The sequence below is a fragment of the Gorilla gorilla genome, chromosome 4 (genome assembly GCF_029281585.2).
Source record: "Gorilla gorilla gorilla isolate KB3781 chromosome 4, NHGRI_mGorGor1-v2.1_pri, whole genome shotgun sequence".
Classification (NCBI taxonomy): domain Eukaryota; kingdom Metazoa; phylum Chordata; class Mammalia; order Primates; family Hominidae; genus Gorilla; species Gorilla gorilla.
In genome coordinates this window covers 129468458-129480275 of record NC_073228.2, presented here as the reverse complement: position 1 = coordinate 129480275, position 11818 = coordinate 129468458, and the positions used below count along the sequence as shown (strand labels likewise).

Sequence of the window (11818 nt, the reverse complement as noted above, 5' to 3'; positions counted from 1 at the left end):
AGCTGTGACCATGATTTATAAGCCTTCCTCCACTTCTCCAAAGCAGCATTCAAAGTTCTGCTCTCAAATTTAGCCTCCTTCAAGTCCAACATGTGTTGGAGCTATTTGCATAGAATGACAAGAGTGGGAAAAGTCAGAAGAAAATGCTGGAATATTATCTCTGGGCTGGCATGCATTTCTAAGTCACAGAGATACATGTGCAAATATGTGCCTTTTAAAATGTCTCTAACTTAATTTAGTTCCTGAGGCCATTTTAGCTGATGATAGAAAACATAATTTTGTCAATTCAGGGTAAGCTTAAGCTTATTCAAACTTATTTAAACATGCATTTAAACTCAGTCAATTCTTCATTTTTAGAATATTTTGCAGAGCTTCTATTAGCAACTTCATATTTTTTTCCCCTTTTTTTTCCTTCTGTCTGTGGTGAGCTCTAAGTTCAGAAAGGAGAGTGGAAGGGGCTTAGACTTAGTGGAGGGGCTGCTCCTAATCACCCTTGGAATCCTTGGACATCTGTTAAGATGTAGCTCACTTCTTTTGTTTCTTATTTTCCTGCTGTAATTCCCACTACTCAATTCTGAGGTTCACACGTTCTGCATTTTACTGATTGATAGCTCAAAATAATATTCTATTAAAAGCAGTATAGATCAAATAAATTAATTTGCCATTGTGACTTCACCCTTCATTTTATGGGATTCCTTCTCACTCCATTGTCAACTCTAGGCCATTTAGCAATGTATCCTCTTGACTGCCTGTATGATATTTCAGTGCCCTCTCTTTTCCAAACCCAGCAGCTGCAGATCTGTAGATTGGAAATACATTGATCCTACTTTCAACCAGGGAAATGGTGGAAAGCATTCCGAGTGAAGACTGTGGTTAGGATGTTCTGGGAGCACAGTCTAGTGTATACAGAGTAGCTTCTGCACTCTGAGTGAAAGCCCTCTAACCTTGCCTCACCGTGTGTTCTTATATTAGAAATTTCTTTTGTCTCTAAGGCATCCAGATGCTCACCATACTGAAGCTCAGCAAACTGCAGCAAATCATGCACCACATAACATTTTTGTCAACAATGGACCACATATACTATGGTGGTCCTATAAGACCATAATGAAGCTTAAAAATTCCTATCACCTAGTGACGTCATAGCTGTCGGATGTCATAATGCAACACATTACTCACATGTTAGTGGTGATGCTGGCGTAAACAAGCTTACTGTACTGCCAGTTGTATAGAAGTATAGCACATACAATTATGTACAGCACATAATGCATGATAATGACAAATGACTATGTTAGTGGTTTATATATTTACTTTTTATCTTTATTTAGAGTAAATTCATTCTACTTACAAAAAGTAAAGTAAACTGTAAAGCAGCCTCAGGAAGGTCCTTCAGAAGGTATTGCAGAAGAAGGCACTGTCATCATACATGAGGACAGCTCATGTGTGTTATTGCCCCTGAAGACCTTTTTTTAAGTGGGACAAGATGTGGAGGTGGAAGATAGCGATACTGATGATTCTATAGGCCTAGACTAATGTGTGTGTTTGTTAGTGTCTTCGTTTTTAATAAAAAAGTTTAAAAACTGAAAAAAGGGTAGAAAAAAGCTTATAGATAGAAGGATAGAAAAATAAGGATAGAAAAAAGCTTAGTTCTAAAGAAATAAAATATTTTTGTACACCTGTACAATATATTTTAAGCTAAATGTTATTACCAGAGTCAAAAGTCAAAAAGTTTTAAAAAATTAAAAAGTTTATAAAGTAAGAAAAAGTTTTAAAACATTTAAAGAGTTTATAAAGTAAGAAAGTTATAGTGAGCTAAGGTTACTTTGTTTTTGAAGAAATAATTTTAAAAATTAGTGTAACCAGATTGTACTATATAGTATTTATAAAGTCTATGGTAGTGCACAGTGAATTCCCAGACCTTCACATTCACTCACCACCCACTCAGTGACTCACTGAGAGCAACTTCTAGTCCTTCAAGCTTCATTCATGTTAGGGGCCTATGGAGATGTACCATTTTTTATCTTTTATACCATATTTTTACTGTACCTTTCCTATGTTTAGATATACAGATACCATCGTGTTATAATTGCCTACAGTATTCAGTACAGGAACATGCTGTGTAGCAGCGGTCCCCAACCTTTCTGGCACCAGGGACAAGTTTTATGGAAGATAGTTTTCCCATGCGGTGGGGTGGGGATGGTTTTGGGATAAAACTGTTCCACCTCATATCATCAGGCATTCGATTCCCATAAAAAGTGTGCAACCTGGATCCCTTGCATGCACAGTTCACAATAGGGTTTGCCCTTCTGTGAGAATCTAATGCTGCCATTGATCTGACAGGAGGCACAGCTCAGGCAGTAATGCTCGCTTGTCCACGGCTCACGTCCCTCTGTGCAGCCTCATTCCTAACAGGCCAAGGACCAGTACTGCTCTGAAGCCTGGGGCTTGGAGACCCTAGAGTACAGCCTATGTGTGTAGTAGGCTGCACCATCTAGGTTTGTGCAAGTACACTTTATGATATTTACACAATAATGAAATGGCCTAACAAATTTTCAGAACGTATTCCCATCATTAAGCAACACATGACTGTACTTACAGCATAAGAGATGAGTAACACAGCTACCATTAGGAAGTTAATAGAACGTGTGGAAAATTAATAGCATGGTAACAGTTTTGTGATTGTGCACTAATAGTAATGCAAGTTGTAATTATGCATTCAATGTGTGTGTGTGTGTGTGTGTGTGTGTGTGTGACAAGCCAAAAGGAATGGGACATGCATTTAAAGGAATTATTCTGAGCAGAAGCTTTCATAAATTTAAGCTAAATTACAAGCTACATGTGCCTAGGCCTTTGAGTGACTCCTCTGGCTATTATATTGCTTTGCTATGTTGGGTACAGGACAGATAGGTAGGATCTGTTTCTAAATGTGCTTTTCTTCACCTAGACCAGGGGTTTTCAAACTTGTTTTGTAAAAGGCCAAACAATAACTAATTTTAGGCTTTGTGAGCCATAATGCCTCTCTGACAACTACTCAATCTGGCCTTTGTAGCACGAAATCAGTCATAGACAATATGTAAATAAATGAGCATGACTATGCTCCCATAAAACTTTATTTACAAGAACAGAGAGCTGGATTTGGCCCAAGAATCATTGTTTGCAGGCTCCTTTCCTAGGTTTGAAAACAAAATCCCAGTTTTTGTCCTGCCCGGTGTGTTTGGGGAAAATGTACCCATGGACAACGCATCTCACTTCTTTATTTTTATTTTTTATTTTACTTTAAGTTCTGAGATGCATGTGCAGAATGTGCAGGTTTGTTACAAAGGTATACATGTGCCATGAACACCTCTCACTTATTAAGGCCAGGTTGCATCCCTCTTATTCCACTCTGTAATCCACACACATAATGTTCAGTACAGAGAAGGCATTTTAGTTCTTTTTTTGAAAATGATGAGCTTTCTTCTCTGTACATCTGTACAAATGAGGACACATTTCTTGTCTCTTCTTGGCAGGTGTCTGTGGTCAAGGGCAAATGTGAGACATATGGACTCCTTCCCAGTGAAGAGGTAACACACAGTGGTATTGACAGCAAGAACATTCTCTATGAAACAGACCAGATTCTAAACATGACACATATTCAAACACTCTATTTGAGTCTTTTCTGAAGTTGACGTTTTTCAAATATGTGTTCTTTGTAGATAACTTAAAGTATTTAGCACCTAAGAATTGTTCTGAATAGTGTTATTTCATACTAATTATGTGTTGCCATTTGGTGGCTTCTTTGGGGAGGGAAAACATGATGTCAACTATTGTTTCATTAACCCTAAAGAACTGGCTTATAGCCTCCTCCAAATTTTATTTTCCCAGCCTTTGTTCCCTCTAATTACCATTGTTACTAATAACACCTTAGAGGGCACACAATAATGTATTTCTGGTACATGTATCCATCCTAAAAATATATGTTTGTAAATTTAGTTGCAAACAATTGATTTTGTTGTCATAGTCAATTATCAATGGGACTAAAGGTCCTGAAAGATTGCAAGACATTTAAATTCCAAAATTTTATTCATAGGAGACACTGATACTTTCCACATGGGGCAAGATGAAAAGTCCTTATTTTCTTCGTTGTGATCCAAATTAAAGCAAAGTTTAATTAAAGTTTCATTAAAGAAAGGTCTTTTGTAGTCCTGGGAAGCATCTTTTTCTTTGAGCCAAATATGTTTTAGAATGGCATGCTTTCATCTCAAGTTTTTAATGTTTTGCTGAGGGAAGAAAGGGAATAGATACACCATTAATAAGGTGTGATGTGGCTCAGCCAAGAGTATAAAGCACCAGGTGTTCTATCAATTCTCATCTAGGCTGAATAGACTGCAGTGCAACACCTATAAGCTTTCTTGACTGACAGTCTTTTCACATGTTGCCACCTGAGTGACTTCTAATCAGGCGCTACTCCTCTGATCAGGCGCTACTCCTCTAATCAGGCTTCCCATTGCATTCTCATCATTTTAACTATTGTTCTTTCACATAAAACCTTTTTGATGCCAATTCTCTTCCCATATTCCTTTCTTTAATATCCCCCTACAACTCCCTCATCCATCTTCTGCAAACAAACACACTCTGCTAGTATTATTCTTCTTGGATACATTACATAACTCTTCTCACTTGCAGCATTTCACACAATCATTGATTTATCTTTTATATTTGGCCTCTGACATTATGGTGTTACTACTGGCAAATGAATTTCAGCGTTTTGCCTGCAATTAGGTGGGGTTTACATCAAAGGGGTATACAATCGGAAATGATTACAAATAAAGCTTACACATCTTCTTAGCTCAGCTTCCTTGGGAAACAGACCCTAAGACAGAAATGTGCATGCAGAGAGGTTACAGAAGAGTTCCCTGGGAGGCAGCATTTATGAGAACATAAGGGAACCAGGACTGGGCAGAGGGAGAAGTTGAATTGCAAGACAACTGAAACTGAGACTTAAGAAGATCCACAGGGAACTCAGGCACAGAGATGACCCTTTAGAGACATATCTCTTACTTTTCATTGAATGCAGAAGAAGGTCATTTCCTTGGGCAGGGGAGTTCTCCTTGGGGAAGAGTAATTCCTAGCACTTTCCCCATTACTTGAGGACAATACCAACCTCAAGATCTGTCGCACCCCTACCCACTGGCCGTTAGGGCTTATAACTTGGGTAAAGTCACTGTATCACCCAGCTAGGATCGTGTGAGCCAAGGGAAAAAAAAAAAAGATGATATTCTAAAGGAGCCACAAGAACTGGCCAGCATGTATAGGAAACAACTCAATTCTGAGGGTCCTTGATTAAGGAGGTCAGATTATAGAATTGCATAGGGGAGAGTTTGTACAGTAGCACTATCCTGAGATATACAAGATACAATATCCTTGGAAATACCCCAGGAGATAGTTAAGTAACAAGATGGCTCCTAAAAGCATTGGAAATTGATGACTTATATTGCATCATTGAAATGCCAGAATTGTCTTGGCAGGCAGTGGAGTAAGGAGTTCAAAGACTCAAGGAAGTGATTATACTAGAATAGATTCTTGAACAACATGGATTTGAACTGTGTGGGTCCACTTACACGCAATTTATTTTTCTGCCTCTGCCTCTGCCTCTGCCACTGCTGGGAGAGCAAGACCAACCTCTCTTCTTCCTCCTCTTCCTTAGCCTACTTAATGTGAAGACCATGAGGATATAGAACTTTACGACGATCCACTTTCACTTAATGAATAGTAAATATATTTTTCCATTCCTTTTGATTTTTCTGAATAATATTTTCTTTTCTGTAGCTTACTTTCTTGTAAGAATACAGTACATAATACATACATAAAATATGTGTTAACTGACTGTTATTGGTAAGGCTTGCAGTCCACAGCAGGCTCTAGTAGTTAAATTATGGGTAGTCAAAATTATGCAAGAATTTTCGCTGCACAGTGGTTGGTGCCTCTAATCCCTGAGTTGTTCAAGGGTCAACTGTATTAGGTAAAGCTGAAAGTCTCATCAAGTGATTATGTTTCATGGAGAGGTCATAACAAATGCACTGGTCAGGGGAGCACAAATATCAATAAAAACTCAGTGATATCTCTCTCCTGTTAGCCAGGGATGACAGTAGGAAAGGCCATTACAGAACATATAGGATACAAACAATAAGGACCAAATGGCAATGCTTGTATGCGGGAAGCCAATACAACTCAATACAAATGAGTTGCAGGTTTGGAATGACAATCAAGGGGACCTGACTTCTGGAGAACCATGGAGATGCAATTATGGAGATGCATTCCTAAAGGCAAAATATACGGGTAGCCAACTTGAATACTACTCATTTTCAGCCATCTGGAAAGAGCAAGAGTGGATGACCCAGAGGTTAGGAACTCTTGTCCTAATAATAATCCATTGTCAAGTTTCTGAATCAAGCTGATTTTCAGACATAGCATCTGAGAAAGGACCCCACGATACAGTGTACACTACAGTGTACACTGTAGTGATCCCTTCAGTCTTTTCGTAGTGAGACCTGCATTCATTTACTCAGGTAACTGTACACTGAGAAGGGACTTAGCCAAAAGTTTCTACAAGTGTTGGGCATAGAAGCCAAGTTAACACTGAAACCTTATGAAGCAAAGTGTCACCATGGCTCTCCAGTAGAGTGGAGACATATGGGAGCCAAGCAATAAAAAAAAGTCTTGACCAACATCTAGATGATAGTGGATCCACTGGGTTGGCTGGCCCATCCATTGGTCATATTCCTAATTTTTGAATGTTCAGTTGAGATTGACATACTTCATAACTGGTTCATCCCCCATATTGGATCCTTGGCCTTCAGTACATGAACTTTCATACTGGGAAAGTGCAAATAGAAGCCTTTAAGACTGCATTCTCTTCCCCCAATCAAAATAATAAATCTAAAACAATATTATGGGGCTGAGCGCAGTGGCTCACACCTATAATTCCAACACTTTGGGAGGCCAAGGCAAGAGGATGACTTCAGGCCAGGAGTTTGAGGCTGCAGCAAACTATGATTGCTTCAATATACTCCAGCCTAGGTGACAGAGCAAGATCCCATCTCTTAAAAAGTTAAAACATAAAAAATAAACAATATTGCATTCCAGAGTAAGGGAATGGCTGACAATAGTGTGCTATCATTAAGGATCTAAAGTCCAACAGAACATTCTAAAATAATGAATATAGTTATTGAACACTAAAAATATGGCTTAGTATGATGGAATAATTTTTAAATGTTATTTATTTAAATGTAAATCAAAATAGCTACTGGGTGTACTGAGTGGTTGTCTTATAGGATAGCATAGATCTAAAGATTCAGAGTGGTGGCCCCCATTTTGTTTCAATTTAAGTTAATGGTTTGGCCACTAAAGAAACATGTTGGATACTGAAGGATGCAGGAGGCCAACACAAACCCAGTTAAGTAGCAGCCTTAATTGCAATTGCTTTTCCAGATGTGTTATTTTTCCAGCACCACTTAACATAACCTCAGGTCTATGGTTTAAAATACTACTTTGGTGAATACTTTTATCTATTTTAATCAGAAAGTGAGATTATAATGTGTATTCACATGAAAGAGGCAACAATGTACAATTATGCATTTACTCCAGAGCTATGAAAACTCCCCTGCCTTCTGCCATAATATAATCCAAAGTGATCAGGACCATCTGGATGTCCTGCAAAATACATTGGTTAACTACATCAATGATATTAGGATAACCTGGCCAGCTAAATTGTAATTGGCTAACATACTGAAGAACTTAGCCTTTTTAGCTTGAGAGCTGAGAGAATGTGAATGAAATGTTATAAAGACTCATGGGCCTACCACATCAGTAAAAAATGTGGGAGTTCCATTGGTCAGGGGCGTGTTGAGATGTCCTCTCCAAAGTAAGAGACAAATTATTACATTATTCATCTCCTACCACAAAGAAGGAAGCACATTATTTGGTGAGCCTCTTTGCATTCTGGAGGGAGAATATTCCTGGAAGTAACTCGGTCATCCTTATAACAGCTGACACCAAATGTTACCAGCTGTAAGTGATGTCCAGGCTGTGGTGAATTCAGTCCTTTTTTCCCTGCCTGAAATGACTCATAGATAAACATTTCTAAAACTAAATATTGAGAATGTTGATGTTTTTGTTTTCTGATTTTTCCATAAACAAATGGAAATTTTCTAGCTAATCTTTCCTTTAAAAAAAATAAGTTAGACTTCCCACAAATGTGATTTTTAAATCTTTTTATCAAACAGGCAAAGCAAGCATAGTACATATAGAAAGAATGAATACAAAAGGAAAGAAGGAAGTAAAGAAAGAAAGGAAGGGTGGGACGCAAAGAAGGAGAGAACCACCAGAAATTTAAAGTGTAAAAAAACTTTATTTTCTCATTTAAATGTGGGTGTTATTGGGAGGGGGTGAGAAGCTGAGGCTCAGAGAGATTAACGAATTTGCTTAATATTCACACAGAGCTAGCATGCAGTAGAACTTGGACTTGAAACCAGATCTATCTCAAGTAAAAGCCTGTGCCCTTAAAGAAGATGCCATGCTGAGTCCTTGATGAAGCATTAAGACTAAATATATCAGCTAATAGACCCTGCTTATAAGTAAGAATTTCAGATTGAGTTAAGAAAAAAGACTTTAATATTAACTGCAATATACTTAACAAAAAGGCACTATTTTTAAGTAGTATTGTTCAAAATTCTCTTACAGAGAAAACTATACAACCGGTAATACTAATTTCACATAAAGTGAAACTAAATACAAACATTAAATAGCCACAAAGATTGCCAAACGATGCTATTAAAATTCACACCTCACCATGAAATATAAGAAAACTTTACAGAATATTTGTCAACTAACCAAGCTGTCAAATATATAATACAAACCTGGAATAACAGGAAATAATTGTTAAAATGCAATTATTATAAAATATTGGTGAGATGGGTGTAAACCAAAGAGTATCGGAGACAAGTCTCAATCAATTTAGAAAGTTTATTTCGCCAAGGTTAAGGAAGTGCCTGTGACATAGCCTCGGGAGGTCCTGAGGACATGTGCCCAAGGTGATTGCGGTACAGCTTGCTTTTATACATTTTAGGGAGACGTAATACATCAACCAATACACGTAAGATTTACATCGGTTTGAACTGGAAGGGCGGGACTTGTTGCCCAGGCTGGTCTTGAACTACTGGGCTCAAGCAATTGGCCAGCCTTGGCCTCCCAAGGTCTTATGATTATAGGTGTGAGCCATTGCACCCAACCATGTGTTTTTATGAATACCAGATTTGGTCTGACTTTTGTTTTCCTTGTATCTCTATACCTCACATCAAAATAACTGCGGGGAAGGCCTACGGCACTTACCTATCTCTTTCTGTGAAAGGATATGCTATCTGCCATACAGAATATGATAAAAGGAAATGAACAAAGTGGCTTTGGTCACTTCCCAACAGACTATTTATATCCAGAGTGGTCTGGTGTGATACTGCAGTGAGAAATTATATCTCTACTTCTGTAATATTTTTTATAAAAACAAAGTCCAGTAATTTAGAATCAAAGTACTTTTTCACTTGGATGTTGAATGATTTGCACTATCCAGTTCTTTTTTAGAATTACCCATTAGTCACAGGGACATTTTCCAAATTTTTAACACAGTTATTCTATACTTTATGCTATTAGTACAAAGATGATAATATATGTTTAATGTTTAGTGACACTATAATCATATTTTCTCATGTGAATTAAACCTTCTCTTCCAACATATTTCCAAATCTTGTGTTAGTTTCTGATATCCTTAGAAGTTTCCTTAGGTATCAAATCTAATCCACCTTGTAAAATTTTGAGATCTCAACCATTCAAGTTTGTATGGATATCTGTATTTTGTATATTCCTAATCTTTATTCCTTGAGTCAGTAGTGATTCCATTTGCTAGTCTACAATTTATGCATTAAAAATAGTATTGGATTAAACTGCAAAGTAAGGTTATTTTTTTCATGCTTTGTCTGCCTTTAGTCCATGTAAAACATCAGTTGTATCTCATTTTTGTTATACTCAAAGTCCCTTGAAGTCTTGTATTTTTGCAACTGTTCATACTAAGCATAGTTTCTTTTTCTAAAATGACCTTGTTAAAGCCATTGTTATGGAGGCATTCTGTGACTAAGATTCCGTTATACGACTGAGCTGGCTGATGGCTGAAGTTTGAGCAGACGCAGCTGGTTGTTGCAGCTGTGGGTCACAGCACGCTACATCAGACCAAATGTTCATTTTGTAGACACTGCTGAAATCTTGCACTGATGGAAGTCCCATTGACTTTGAACAAAATGTACCCAAGTGCCTCTTCAATGAGCATTCTACAATAGTGAACAAAAACCCAGCACTCGACATTTCTATGCTGTAGAAAGTAGTTATAACTAAAGTTTAAATTGGAAGGTTAAAGCTTGTGCACCAATGTAATAGTCACATCAGACAGGAATACAATCTTCCTTTTCAGAAACTAAAAGGTACTTAACATCTATGTAGAAAAGAATGAGAATCAGCTAGGATAAAATTTTATTGCTGTTTATTTTCCAAAAAAAAAAAAAAAAAAGCTTCTCTGAAGGTCCCCTAACCAATTAGTTTCATCAAAGGATGCAGCAATTATTTTTCCCAATACTCAAATTCCAATGTTTCCTTTTTATGAACACTTCAAGTGACATGTGCTTGAAAAGACACCTGTAAACAGAAATTGTATGTATCCAGCCCAATTTTACCAAACATTTATAACTGTGAAGTTAGAGAAACAGTTTTCTAGGGTTGTGAAGTTAAAAGTGAAGAGGCAAGCAGAGAAAAGTACAAGCCAAGGCAATGGTCATCTTTGTCATGTCTTTTCCTTCTCTAGAGTCTGACAGCATCCTCTTCATCACTCCTATTTTGCTACCTCCATCAAAGAAAGAACAAAGTGTGAACTGAGAGACCCTAGAAAGAGTGTTGAGATGGGTAGAAGGGCATACACCTTCCCAGATGAAAATGTCAAAGGAAACAAATATCTTTCAACATTTCTTCTCTTACTCTGTGGTGTTTTCTGGGCCAGTTTCCTCTCTGATACCATCTACTTACTCTATTTCTCTTTGCTTCAGCCACATTTGTCTTCCTGCTTTTCGTTGAATAAGTCATGTATATTCCCGCCTCAGGGCCTTTGCCTTGATTTTTTTGCCTAACTGGCCCTCCATATACCTATATAGATTGTCCCCTCAACTCTTTGTTAAGTCTTTGCCAAGAAGTCAGCTTCTCAATGAGACTATCCTGGCCACCCTCTCTTTAATACCACAACATGCTTCCACCCGCGCTCCCTCATATTGCTACCCTTGGAGCCATGTTCTACTCGCCCTCCTTCTGTATGCACACATTGTCTTCAAATTTTGCTTATCTATTATGCCAGTTTTCTTTCTCTACCTATGCATATGTGAGTTTCATGATGGCAAGGACTTTTGTCTGTTTAGATATTTAGCACCTGGATTGTTGCTAAGAACATGGCAGACGATCAATTTGTAATTGCTAAATGAATTGATAAATGGGATCCAGAGCCTTTCTCCCAATTATCTGTTGATCAAGCATACTTTTCTTGCTGGGTCCAATGGTTCTAATCATAACTGCACAAAATTCCTGCTTACTTAGTCATCCAAGAGAACAGCACTTTCCTTCATTAAATTTAAAATATCTATAATGTAAAATACATCATAAAATGTTTTCTTATAAATGCTTTTGAAGATGTCTGATACAGCATTTATTACTTTAAACTCTAAGTACCTCTATTAATTTTTAATTTTCATTTCTGAAT

The 11818-nt window shown here is 37.5% G+C and overlaps 1 long non-coding RNA gene across 1 annotated transcript in view; it reads right to left on the bottom strand.

The window, feature by feature from the left end:
* Nucleotides 1-3242: 3242 nt before the first annotated feature.
* Nucleotides 3243-11818, bottom strand: part of LOC109026890 (uncharacterized) — a 108506-nt gene continuing 99930 nt past the window's right edge. Inside the window, exon 4 of the long non-coding RNA XR_002005943.3 lies at nt 3243-4256. This is a non-coding gene — a long non-coding RNA (uncharacterized lncRNA). The remainder of the gene's footprint in view (nt 4257-11818) is intronic.